Source organism: Lepidochelys kempii, chromosome 6, assembly GCF_965140265.1.
Source record: "Lepidochelys kempii isolate rLepKem1 chromosome 6, rLepKem1.hap2, whole genome shotgun sequence".
NCBI lineage: Eukaryota > Metazoa > Chordata > Testudines > Cheloniidae > Lepidochelys > Lepidochelys kempii.
In genome coordinates, this window is record NC_133261.1 from 46,746,446 (window position 1) to 46,760,082 (window position 13,637).

The window sequence follows — 13,637 nt, forward strand, 5'->3', positions numbered from 1 at the left end:
TTTTACCTGCATTCTGCCATATATTTCATGCTATAGCAGTCTCGGATGATGACCCAGCACATGTTCATTTTAAGAACACTTTCACAGTAAATTTGACAAAACACAAAGAAGGTACCAATGTGAGATTTCTAAGGATAGCTACAGTACTTGACCCAAGGTTAGAATCTGAAGTGCCTTCCAAAATCTGAGAGGGACAAGGTGTGGAGCATGCTTTCAGATATCTTAGAAGAGCAACATGCCGATGTGGAAACTACAGAATCCGAACCACCAAAAAAGAAAATCAACTTTCTGCTGGTGGCATCTGACTCAGATGATGAAAATGAACATGCATCGGTCTGCACTGCTTTGCATAGTTATCAAGCCGAACCCATCATCAGCGTGGATGCATATCTTCTGGAATGGTGGTTGAAGCATGAAGGGATATATCAATCTTTAGCACATCTGGCACATAAATATCTTGTGACACAGGCTACAACAATGCCATATAAATGCCTGTTCTAACTTTCAGGTGACATTGTAAACAAGAAGCGGGCAGCATTATATCCTGCAAATGTAAACAAACGTATGTGCCTGAGCGATTGGCTGAGCAAGAAGAAGAATGGAATTGACTTGTAGGCTCTCAAGTTTTGCATCTTTTTGTATATAATTCTACATTTGTAAGTTCAACTTTCACGATGAAGAGATCACACTACAGTACTTGCATGAGGTGAATTGAAAAATACCATTTGTTTTTTACAGTGCAAATATTTGTAATCAAAAGTAAAAGTACTCTACACTGTAGATTTTGTATTCTGTGTTGTAATTGAAATCAGGATATTTGAAAATGTAGAAAACATCCAACATATTTAAATAAATGGTATTTTATTATTAACAGCATGATTAATCACAATTAATTTTTTTAATCGCTTTACAGCCCTAGTAACAATATATTGCAGTTTAATAGCTTTCCAGTATACTAGGAAGAAAGTGAAGTGGTTTACCACATCTAATGTAGGCAAGTACACCAGCATGTAACTCAGATCAGAGAAAGGTTTTCTTTGCTGAATATTTTTTATCCATAATAAAAAGAGACTGATAATTATTTTCTTGCTCTGTAAATACTTTTCACATTCCCACCTCAGGTTTGCTATTAGTCTGGGACAAGCCATGACATTTTAAATCATGACTGTGGTCATCCTGTGAAGTTTGCTAATTTCTACCCCAGTTTACAGAGAGTCTTAAACAGTCCTTGAGGTAATCATTTTTCTTTAGTTCATGCCATGTATCATGATCAATTTTTAAATAATTATAATTTACTGTGAACAATGTGATAATTTCAAGGATGATTTAAAAAATGATTGTTTAGTTACAGACTACAAATGTTTTTTTTTCAGTTTAATGAGAAATATTACAGCAATATATAGACATAAATTTAATATTAAAGTAAAATTGAAGAAAAAATCCTTTCCAGACATCAGTTTACTCTTACTTTGATAGTTTGCGCAAACAGAGCTGAAATTGTCCACGGATATATATATTTAACAACTTTGGTTACTCATTTTGGGCCCAGTTCCATTTCCATTGATTTCAATATACTGGGAATATGAATTACCTTCTTTTGTTGTAATCTGGCAAATTATAACCATCCTTTTCACTAGCCATTAGGCATACAAACTCTAGCAAGTGCAGTGAATCTACTTAGCTATGTTATACTCTGAGCAGAAAGGAGTGTTGGGAAGAAATATACAAGTCAAACATTCACTTGAGTGTCTGAACGGAACTTTCCATTAAGAGTGAAACAGTCACATAGTATGTTTGGGGTTTTTTTTTAAATGCCTCTCGAACTTCCCTTGTCAAGTTCTTTCTGCACAGAGCCATTTCAAATCTTGATTTGTCCTCTGCTTCCTTATGGGTTGGGCTTTTCTCATTGTTCAATAGTTTATTCACACTAGGGTGACCAGATGTTTTGATTTTATAGGGACAATCCCGATATTTGAGTCTCTTTTATATAGAAGCCTATTACCCCCCACCCCGTCCCAAATTTTCACACTTGCGGTCTAGTAACGCTAACTCACACCCTTGTTAACTTGTACCCATTGCAAACCTCTCAGAGTGCTACTGATGGTCTGTCAATGAATAGTTTCCCCAGTGGCCTACTTTGAAGTTATACATCCAATTTTATTTTTCCTTTTGAAACCACTTCAACTTAACATATTTTAAAAACAGATTTCTAAGATATGTTATCACTATAACCTATCCTATGGTCTTCCCCAGTCCAGGGTCTAGCCTTTCAGCTAAGAATCTCAAAACATTTTCCAAATACTCAGCCTCAGAGACCGGGCCGGCTCCAGCTTTTTTGCCACCCCAAGCGGCAAAGGGAAAAAACAAACAAACAAACAAAAAACCAAGCTTGGTTAACTTGCCACCAAAGTGCTGCTAAAGAGGAAGAGAGGGACTGCAGGGCCCGCCGCCGAACTGCCACCGAAGACCTGGACATGCCGCCCCTTTCTATTGGCCGCCCCAGGTACCTGCTTCCTTCGCTGGTGCCTGCAGCTGGCCCTGCTCACATAGTCACTGAGAGGCAGGTAAGTATTATTCTACCCACTTTTAAAGTGCTTCTAATTGAGACATGGAGACTAAATTTGCTTAAGATCACACACAGACTTTTCTAGAGCAGGAAACAGAATCCAGGAGATCTGACTCCTAGTTCCCCATTCTAACCACTTGAGTATATTCCTATCCTGGAGATCATAATTGCTTTAACTTAAAAATAGCACTGAAGAGAATGTGAATCATTACAGCAAATTCTACCTTAGAGGGGCACTTGATTCAATGAAAATGTGATACTCTGCGTTCAATTTATAATTTCACTGCTCCTCACTTGCCTCTGCAAGTTTTTGTAAAAAACATAGGTATTTTTAAACCAGATTGCAAGTCCCTCACTCGCCTGATTATTTCCACTGAAATAAAATAGGAACTATTTGTCCAACTGTGAGCCCCCCAACCACATTGGGGAAGCAACCTAGCTCTTAGCTTAAGAAATTAGAGCCAAACCTCAACTGAAAGTTATACCCTAGATTTACATACTAATCTGGGTTAAACTGTGTCAAAGATTTCATTTTTAGAGAGCAGCAATGTATCTGATTTACAAAAATGGAGAATAAGCTTATGTCCAGAACGGAGCAGAGGTATTTGGACCTGTCTGAGTTAGCAGCCCAAAAAAAAAAAAACCAAACAAACAAAAAAAAGCTTAAAATGCCTTAGAACGTGGTTGTATAAATATGAAGACCTTTTGACCCCATTTTAGATACATTTCTATTAAAGTGTTTAGATGGCTCCAAGAATGACAAATCTCTACTCCACCTAACCCCATGTCTCTTTTCCCTCCCCCACTCCATGCTCTCCTTCTCTCCACTCCCTATTCATACATTTATTTTCCTCATTTACTACGGTTATTCACTCTAACATGTTGCTTATGAAGTACTGTCTAGTATTGAATTGTCTGGTCTTTCAACTTTGTCAAGTTGTAAAATCACATAATTCTATAGTTCAATTGACCCATTGAAGTATTTTCAAATTTATACAAGCTATGAGACATTTACCTTTTTGTACTTTTCATTTTGTTTCTTTATGAAAATTGATTTTATTCATCACCAAAAAAAAGGAATCATAGCAAGAAAGGTTGTGTGTTTTCTCATATAACCTATAACAAAAATCCAAGATTCACATTTTAGGTTTAATATATTCAAAAATTTCCACCAACTATGGAAGTGCCTGTATAAAAGGAAGTTGGAATTTTTTAGAATATGTTGAGTAAAATGGGTGTAAATTGTAAATAATTTTTTCATCGTTAGTAGAAATGTATACTGTGGTACATGAAAGTAAGCAGACAGGTATGAGTTTTTTGTCAGAAACAGGCCAGCTCCTCAAAAACCTGATCCTTCAGTTTAATCATCTGCATAATCCTCAAATCTTCAACTAATCCCACTCAGCATCAATGGGGCAAGCTCATTCCTAGGAGATGCAGAACGCCTGAGAGTCAAGTGTACTCAGCACTTTTCAGGAATGAGTCCTAATCACAAGCAGGGCTGGATTACCCAAAAAGCAGACTAAGAATGTGCTTAGGGCACCAGCAAAGCAGGGGGCACCAAAAAAAAAAAAAAAGATGTTTTTTGAAAAAAATTGATATTTGATATTTCAAAAAAAGCATCAAAGTAGTCCTCATGGGAAAAATCAGAACTTTGTTAGACTTCCTTACACTCCACTACTCTTCCCCATTTTACTGTTCTCTTTTTATTACTTATTGTTAGGATATAGATATTCAGGCCTGTCTGCAAAGGCCTGTACTTTAAGAATTTAGGTGTATTCTTATCACTTAGCTAGTTAGAGGTATAAAAGAAAGAATCAAAATCACTGTCTGCCAGTGTAAGGTCCTTCTCTTACTGTGACAGTCTGAGGCCCTGTTCTTAGGCTAAGGCCTTTGGCTAAGCAGCAGAGGCAGCCATAAGCTGGGAAGCGGCTGGTCACATCCTCACATTCCAACCTAGTCACATTGAAGAAGGTGCTATTGGGCTGTTAGGAATACAATCCTGTCCTGATAATGCCTATAGCCTCCAGAGAAAGGGAAGTGCTTAGAAAATGTAAAAGGAAACTTAGTTTGATAGCATCCTGTCTGGCAAGAACTCACTTATCAATAGCTGGGATGTGAAATCCTCACTTCTGTATTGTTTTGTCATTATAGTTCCTACCTTGCTATTGTTTGCCTGTATAATCTGTCTGGTTCTGCGATTGTTCCTGTCTGCTGTATAATTAATTTTGCTGGGTGTAAACTAATTAAGGTGGTGGGATATAATTGGTTACATAATCATGTTACAATATGTTAGGACTGGTTAGTTAAATTTCAGGAAAATGATTGGTTAAGGTATAGCTAAGCCAAACTCAAGTTTTACTATATGGTCTGCAGTCAATCAGGAAGTGAGGGAATGGGTGTGGGGAAATTGGAATCATGTTTTGCTAAAGGGGGAGATGGGAACAGGGAATGGGGGTAAGGAAATTGGAATCATGTTTTGCTAAGGGCAGGAATGGGAGCAGGGACACAGGGGTAAGGCTCTGTGGTGTCAGAGCTGGGAAGGGGGACACTAAGGAAGGAAACTGGAATCATGCTTGCTGGAAGTTCACCCCAATAAACATTGAATTGTTTGCACCTTTGGACTTTGGGTATTGTTGCTCTCTGTTCATGCGAGAAGGACCAGGGAAGTAAGTGGGTGAAGGAATAAGCCCCCTAACACTTATCCCCACCTAAACCAGGGGGCATCCTACTAACATAGATCGAAATAATGCAAGGAAATCCGATCCCGTCATGTATTGCAATAAATTTATATTTTCTTATTGATATATTCTTCTGAGTTATACGTACTTGATTCATTTTTTTCTTTATATATAAAATAGTGTACATTGTGTAATTTGTTATCAAGGAATGCAGAAGAAGCTTTTAGAACAGAACAAATATGCCATATTCATGCCATGTGCTGCACCCTCTCTCAATCTTGTTGGCCGCAGAGCTGTTGATTGTTGTCTGGTGGCAGTAAGTGTTTTCTCAACAGTCCAGTTACTTTATGCATTTTTCTCTGCCTCAACACACCAATGGGCAGTTCTTAAAACACATTTGTGCAATGATTGTGTGTTGAAATCTCTTTCTAATACCCACTGGGAGGCACATAAGGTGGCAACAAGTGCAATTCCGGAGTCCTACTCAAAGATTGTGGATGCCTTAGAAAGTATAGCTGAAGACCAATCACAAAAGGAAGAAACTATACGAGAGGCAGAAAACATTGCAAACAAGATGCAAGAACTAGAGTTTGTATTCATGTTGACCATGTGGAATGACATTTTACAACACTTTTACCACACAAGTCAAGCTCTCCAAGAAAAAGAATTGGATTTGAAAACATGTGCAGACCTCTGTCAATATTTAGCAGATCACTTACACACTTTGAGGAATGATTATGAAAGATCTGAAGACATATCAAAAAAAGATATCTTGCCTGATACTAACCACAAAGAAGCCCAGACACTGGACACTGTGGCCATTACAGCACTGTGATTGCCCTCTAGGAGGTGTCCCACAATGCCTCTTCTCATCTCTCTGGTCATTGGTTTGAACTCTACTGCCCTGCCCTCAGGTGACCAACAGTCATCCTCACCCCATAAATTCCTTTGCAAATTTGTAAGTCCCCTTCCTGTTTGCTCAGTGACACGTGCAGTGGTCTCAGCGCATCTTTCCAGGTGGCCACGCCTGCTCCACACACCAGGCGATCCCCGCTTGGGGCAATGCCACGCTGCTGGACCTCATCAGCATTTGGAGAGAGGAGGCTGTCCAGTCCCAGCTGCGTTCCAGCCATAGGAATTATGATACCTACAGACAGATTTCATAGTGCATGACAGAAAGAGGCCATGATTGGGACACACTGCAGTGCAAGGTCAAAGTGAAGGAGCTGCGGAACGCCTACCACAAGGAGCGGGAGGCAAACCGCTGCTGCGCCCACGAGCTGCTGGTTCTAAGAAGAGCTGGATGTGATACTCGGCAGCGACTCCACCAAAAGGAGAATGCAGCACACCAGAATGAACCCACTGAGCAGCTCTTAAAGGTTATGGCGTGCCAAGCAGACACACCCCAGTTGATACTAGCTCTTCAAACCAAGCAGCTCCATGCACACCCTCCCCTGCAGCAGCTGTCACAAAACTCTTTCCCATGCGCCCACCAGACACTGCCAACACACTCTTATCAACCTCCTGGCTCTACACTCTACCTGCAGCATTCCACTCCTTCCTCCTCACAATCCAGAAGTGTGGACTCCCACTACCCACTGTGCTCAAACACCCATCCCTCTGCAGTTTGGCCCTGCTGAAGTACAATACCTGCTGCATTGTACTCCAAAGATAAGGTTGGATATGATCCCTGGACATACATAAATCTTTAGCCATCCTGGGACCCCTCCTCCTCCTGGGACCTTCACTTCCCCCATCTCACTCACGGCTGATGGGTTTTTTTTTTTTGTTTGACTCTCTCCTCCAGTTGTCTTTTAATAAAAGAGTTGTATTGGTTTGAAAGCAATCTTTATTCTATTAACTGAAAGCAAAAAGAGCACTGCGAAGCAACATACAATTATGGCACCAATCACCTCCTAGCATTAAAAGCACTGCACTCCTGAGCATAGCAACAAATATTAGCGGCTTTCAGCTTCAAATTGCTGCCTCAAGTCATCCCTGATCCTTATGGCCCCACCCTGTAACCCTTTAATAGCCCTGGTTTCTAGCTATTCAAACTCAGCCTCCAGGCACTGAGCCTCAGCAGAACAGCCCTGAGTGAAGCATTCACCCTTCCCATCACAAATATTATGCAACATACAGCACGTGGCTATAAGCATAGAAATATTGTCATCGGCCAGGTCCAGCTTCCCTTAGAGGCAGCTCCAGCAGACTTTTAAATGGCCAAAAGCACACTCACAGTCATTCTGTGCTTGCTCAGCCTGTTGTTGAGCCACTCCTTGCTGCTGTCAAGTTTCCCCGTGTATGGCTTCATAAGCCACTGCATTGAGGGGTAGGCAGGGTCTCCCAGGATCACAATGGGCATTTCGACTTCCCCTACGGTGATCTTCTGGTCCGGAAAGAAAGTCCCAGCTTGCAGCTTCCTGAACAGGCCAGTGTTCTGAAAGATGCGGGCATCATGCACCTTTCCGGACCAGCCTGAGTTAATGTCTGTGAAACACCCATGGTGATCGACAAGCACCTGGAGAACCACTGATGATTAGTACCCTTTGCGATTAATGTACTCTGTGTCTAGGTGGACTGGTGCCAGAATTGGAGTGTGTGTGCTATCACCCCTCCGCAGTTAGGGAAGGCCATTTGTGCAAAGCCATCCACAGTGTCACGTACGTTGCCCAGAGTCACGGTCTTTCGGAGCAGGATGAGATTAATGGCCCTGCACACTTCCATCAACACGAGTCCAGTGGTTAACTTTCCCACTCTGAACTGATTAGCGACTGATTGGCAGCAGTCTGGAGTAGCTAGCTTCCATATTGCAATCATCACATGCTTCATGGCAGGGCAGCTCTCATTCTTGTGTCCTTGCGCCACAGGGCTGGGGAGAGCTTATCACACACAGTCCCATGAAAGTGGATTTCCTCATCCGAAAGTTCTTCAGCCACTGCTCGTCATCCCAGACGTGCATCACAATGTGATCCCCCACTCAGTACATGTTTCCCGAGCCCAGTAGTGGTGTTCCACTGTGGTCTGCTTGTGGCATTCACAGAAGTGCTATCTCATGGCATAGCTACTACACGTGGCGAGATCAATGTTGCATTTCTCTTGCCTTTGTAGTTTAATGAATAACTCCACTGCCACTCATGACCAGCATACTGGTTAACAGTTCGGGATCCATTCCTGTAGCCTGTAGAGGCAGGGCAAGCAGTACACAAACCACTGAAAGATGGTGCCAATTGCGGATGGAAGCAATTCATCACAGGGCATTGGGACAGGACCCAGGATGCCCTGCAGCCCCCCTCTGCCTTCCCAGAAGTCTTAGCAACAGAAGAGAAAGAGGTGCTCTGTGGGATAGCTGCCTAGAGTGCACTGCTTCAAATACCACTGCAAGTGCCCCAAATGTGAACACACTACTGTGTGGGCAGCTGACAGTGTGAACACACAACAGCGGTTTCCCTTCCGTGCTCTCTGAGTGGTGCTGTAATTGCTGGCGCTGTAACTTTGCAAGTGTAGACGTGCCGTTAGTGACTAATTCCCAACGAGATTTATCCATGGAAGGCAAGTCTTTTTCTGCTGTCAGCATATATACAGATTGTGACTTTGCCAACTGTGATGGGTTTGGGCCTTCTGGGGTGTCACCTGACGTGCTGGGTTTTAACTGGGTCAGCGTATTCTGCCAGCCTGGGTCCCCTTTACCTGGCCTGGCTGGGTTAGGCTCACAAGTCTCTTCCAGCCAAGCACATAGGTAGAGCCGCACCCATATGCGCAGAGAGAGAGAGAGAGATCAGCTCTGACAAGATTCAGCCTTAGGGGCTTGCTCCAACACTTGGGTTTGTACCCCTTAAAGGGAGTGGGCACCAGAAGGTTTTATGAAATATGCCCCCTCCCTCACTGTGCAGGGAGATATGGACAACTTCTTACCCCCCCCCGTTAGAAATTACATAAACTGGGTTCTATTATAATCAAGAAATAAGTTTAACAACTACAAATGGTGAATTTTAAGTGAACATAAAAAAGATGACAGAACAAAGCAGATTACTGAGCAAATAAAACAAAATATACTCAAGAAACAGGTTACAAAATATAATTTCTTACCCTAAATGTTATTTCAGGCAGGTTGCAAAGTTTCTGTGGTTCAGAGTTCCTGTTATATTCCTTTTCAGACTGGACCCGTCTCAGTCTGGACTCCCCACCCCTTTCCTTCAGGTGGCTTTAGCAGTCTTTCTTCTTGGGCAGACAGGCCATGGAGGAGGAGGAGTTATGTTTGCCTTACTCCCCACTATTAAATAAGATTTACATAAGGTGGGAATCCTTTGTTTCCCAAACTTGGCACCTCCCCCACTTCCCTTCCACTGGAAAAGTTACTAAACATTACCTGGGACGACTTGTATCAGGTGACAAGACCTATGTCTCTGCAGAGCTGTGGCCACCATTGCTCATAGGCTCTCTCCATGGTCCACAGGAAGACTTTCACAGATCATCGTCTTTGCTAATAGCCCATTAGCCCTGTCTGACTTTTCCATTGTTGTACCTGAAGGTTTGGCTGGGGTGGACACCCAAAGTAACACATTTGCAATACAGATACATAGTTTATTTGGGCGTTAGCAAAAGCTTGTGCCCAAATAAATTTGTTAGTCTCTAAGGTGTCACAAGGACTCCGTGTTGGTTTGTATCAGCAAAAACAACTTGGATACCACTCTGAAACTAGATCATAGATTATTAGGGTTGGAAGGGACCTCAGAAGGTCATCTAGTCCAACCCCCTACTCAAAGCAGGACCAATCCCCAATTTTTGCCCCAGATCCCTAAATGGCTCCCTCAAGGATTGAGCTCATAACCCTGGGTTTAGCAAGCCAATGCTCAAACCACCGAGCTATCCCTCCCCCTTCAAATAGATACATAGTTAATATTCATAACTTCAGATACAGAAATGATACAAGCATACAAATTGGATAATCACATTCAGTAAATCATAACTTTTCCAATGATATCTTACATGAGCCATCTTGCCTAAAATATATCTCAGTTATGTCATTCATTTCATATGAGCATATTTTCATAAGGAATATGGAATGGAATGTCACATTATTTCCATTAGCTAAATTTATCTAAAAATTCTGTAAATTGTCCTGAGGGAAACTACTGGGGGTAGGGAGAAGAATTAAACAGAAAACAAAACAAAACCCTACAGCTCAGGTAAGGGTCTCTCTTAAAATGTAACATACGCCTAGAGTCCCAATTCCAGATAAATATTTCTAAATAGCTCTGAAAAAAAGAAAAAAGTTTTGATTAAAGAAAACATTAAAACCTTCATAGATGGAATAAATAGTTTCAGTACCATAAAGTGAAAAGACCTTATACAAAGAGGGTGAAAGTTAAAGTGAATTACATGTTTCAGAATTCTGATAACTCAAAGACTACAGCTCTCATCCTGTGAATAATCTAGGTCCTGATCCTGCAAAGACTTAGACACATGCTTAAATTTAGGTACCAGGAATAGTCCTGGGGGTGAATCACTTAACTTGTATGGGCTAAGCCAGCTCTAATTGGTGAGCCTTTTCCTACATTTTCTTATTGAAGCCATAGACTGAAAGGGAACAGATGTAGATTTTACATCTAAGCACATAAGAATTTCCATTCCAGATCATACCACTGGGCCTATGCACTGCAGTCTCAAGTCTCCGACAGTGGGCCAGTACTTGTTGCTTCAGAGAAAGATGCAAGAATTCCCATAGTGGACAATTACGGTATAAACTACCCACAGGAGAAGTTCTTGTCTAATACAGACAAGAAGTTCTTGTCTAATAAGAGGTTGGCTTATTTTCTGAAGGCTAGAGCTTTAGATCCCATTTTTCTCTAGTTTAACTATTCTAAAGTAAGCATGGATACTCTCATTCATATAAATGCATAATCATTTTGATTTCTTTTAAGTCCTTGGACTCAATGATATTTTGTTGGAAGGAGTTCTATACATTAACCCATTGTATTAAAAACACACACACACACACACACACAGTTTTAAATTACTTGCATTTCAATTTCCTTTTGGTCTTTTTTGGGGTTGGGGAGGAATGTAAATCGGAATTATCCACTCTGTCCTCTTCATTTTTTTGTATGCCTCAATTGTGTCGTCTATTTATGAAATACAATTATCATATTTTCAGCATTATTTTCTATTTTATTCCCTATATTCATCATAAAAGTTGGATTGCCCTTTTGATTGCTGCTGCACACTGAAAATGTATGTTGGCTGAGCTACGCACGATGACAACCAAGGCTTTTTCCTAAATTGGTCGTAGTTAGTTTAGAACACAGCAACACACGAGTCGTTCATATGATTCTGATAGATGTTCCTTGCATTTGTCAACTTTACATTTTATGTTCCTTCATGTGGCAATTCACCTGGTTTAAGTCATTCTGGAATTGATCAGTCTTCTCTACTCTTGAGAGATAACTAATTTTCTATAATCTACCAATTTTGCAAATTTTATTTGTATCTTAAACACTGTTGGCCCTAGGACAGAACCTTGGCTGATCCAACTTAACTTTTTCCATAGTGTAACTGACCACTTATCCTTAATTTTCTTTTCTCTCTTGGCTAATTTCTGATCCATGAAAGTACTTCATTCCCTAACCTCAAGACTACATATTTTCCTTTATAGACTTTTGTGAAAGACTTTCTCTAAAGGCTTTTTAGAGAGAGTCCAGATAAAGGATATCTTCTGCCCTACCCCTTTTTGTAAACATGGTCAAATAATACTATCATCACTGAGGAGCACACAGCACAGCCTAGGAGTGTACGGGGTGTGTGTGTGCGCACATGTGCGTGCAAAAGATGGCCTTTATGCTCTTCTGATCCTGAGGCTGAGTCAGCTTTGTCCTGCTGCCTTAACATAATTTAGAGCAGCCAGAGTGCTACTCTAATTTACACACCTGTCAACTATCCCAAGAACAGTCAGGGATCAGCTGGGCAGAGGGGTGTCCTGGCCATGCCCCATACAACAATAGCATGGAATGTGGGGGGTAACTGGTATAGGACTCTGCAATATCAGAGGGCTCACCACATTGGGTGATCCTCCTGGGGCTAGTTACACAAGTTCTATGCCTAAAATCTACAGCCACAGGGTTGCATGAAGTGGCCACACAACAGGATCTAGGTCATCAATCTCCCAAAAACAAGAAACTGGACCATCTCAAATACTTAACATTGGCTACCACTCAAAAGGGGTAATAGCCACAAATCTTAACACATTAGGATCCATTTTTTTCAATGCTCTCTTTTTAAAACGTCTTTATAAGTGGCTTAAAAACAAACAAATAAAAAATCCCCAAACTTTGAGATGTTGGAATATCTGCCTGTTTAATTAAATCAGTCAGAGTACAAGTGATCATTTTCACGGAATTCTTGTTTACACCAACAAAATCTGACCTGATGCAAATTATCACTCAATTGCTGATGTAAGTAATGCTATATCCATGGATGCTTTAATTTCACAAGATAACACTTGCCATTTCAAAAATGTAAATCATGGCTCCTGAGTAAAGCAATAACCCTTCTATAAAAGAACAGCAGAACTGATTCATTCTTATTCCTAGACTAATGTGGGTTTCTGTAACCAGTCCACGCATTTTAAATGTGCAACTTGATTTTAAGGCAATATAAAAAAGGGGTGAAAAAGTATTTAAGTTATTATAGCAATCAGCACATCCTTTCCAATCAACAATATATTAAGATTAAAAGCCATAAAACAGGTTGGAGTTAAGCTGATGCATACATCTGAAGAATTTGATCTGTGAGCCAGCTGAGACCTTATTTTTATTGTTATTCTTCTCATTTTATTAGACAATGCCTTGTCTACTGAAAGTTCCAATGAAAGTCATTGCTTGTTTATTTCTAACAGGTTCATATGTTCCCATGCTAGCTTTGTGTGTATACTTAAATTACACCACATTGTATTAAATATAAATGTGTAGCTATTCATTTTTCAAGCTGAGATTGGCACAATGTGGAGAAAGCACTGTAAATACAAGGTAGTTAAATAATAAATTAAAATTATTTTGGATAGGTCACTTATTTTTAAGAGTCTTGCTTTACAGATAATGCTGGGAAATCTTTGTGGTGGACGTGCCAGAAGGCAGGGGGGAAACAAAAACCAAGAACACTATTACCTTTCTTGTCTCTAGTTGGCTAGAAACCCAGCTAAACATCCTGGCTTCATATGCATATGAAAAGACTCATGATAATGAGAGGTGGATAGCAATGACTCATATCCTGTAGAAAAAGTTCATATTCAGCTTCAGAAAATGGCTTAAACAGAAAAGCACACTAAAATATTTCGCACCAGATTTTCCAGTCTGTTACTTCAGTGTAACTCCACTGATTTCAGTGGAGATACC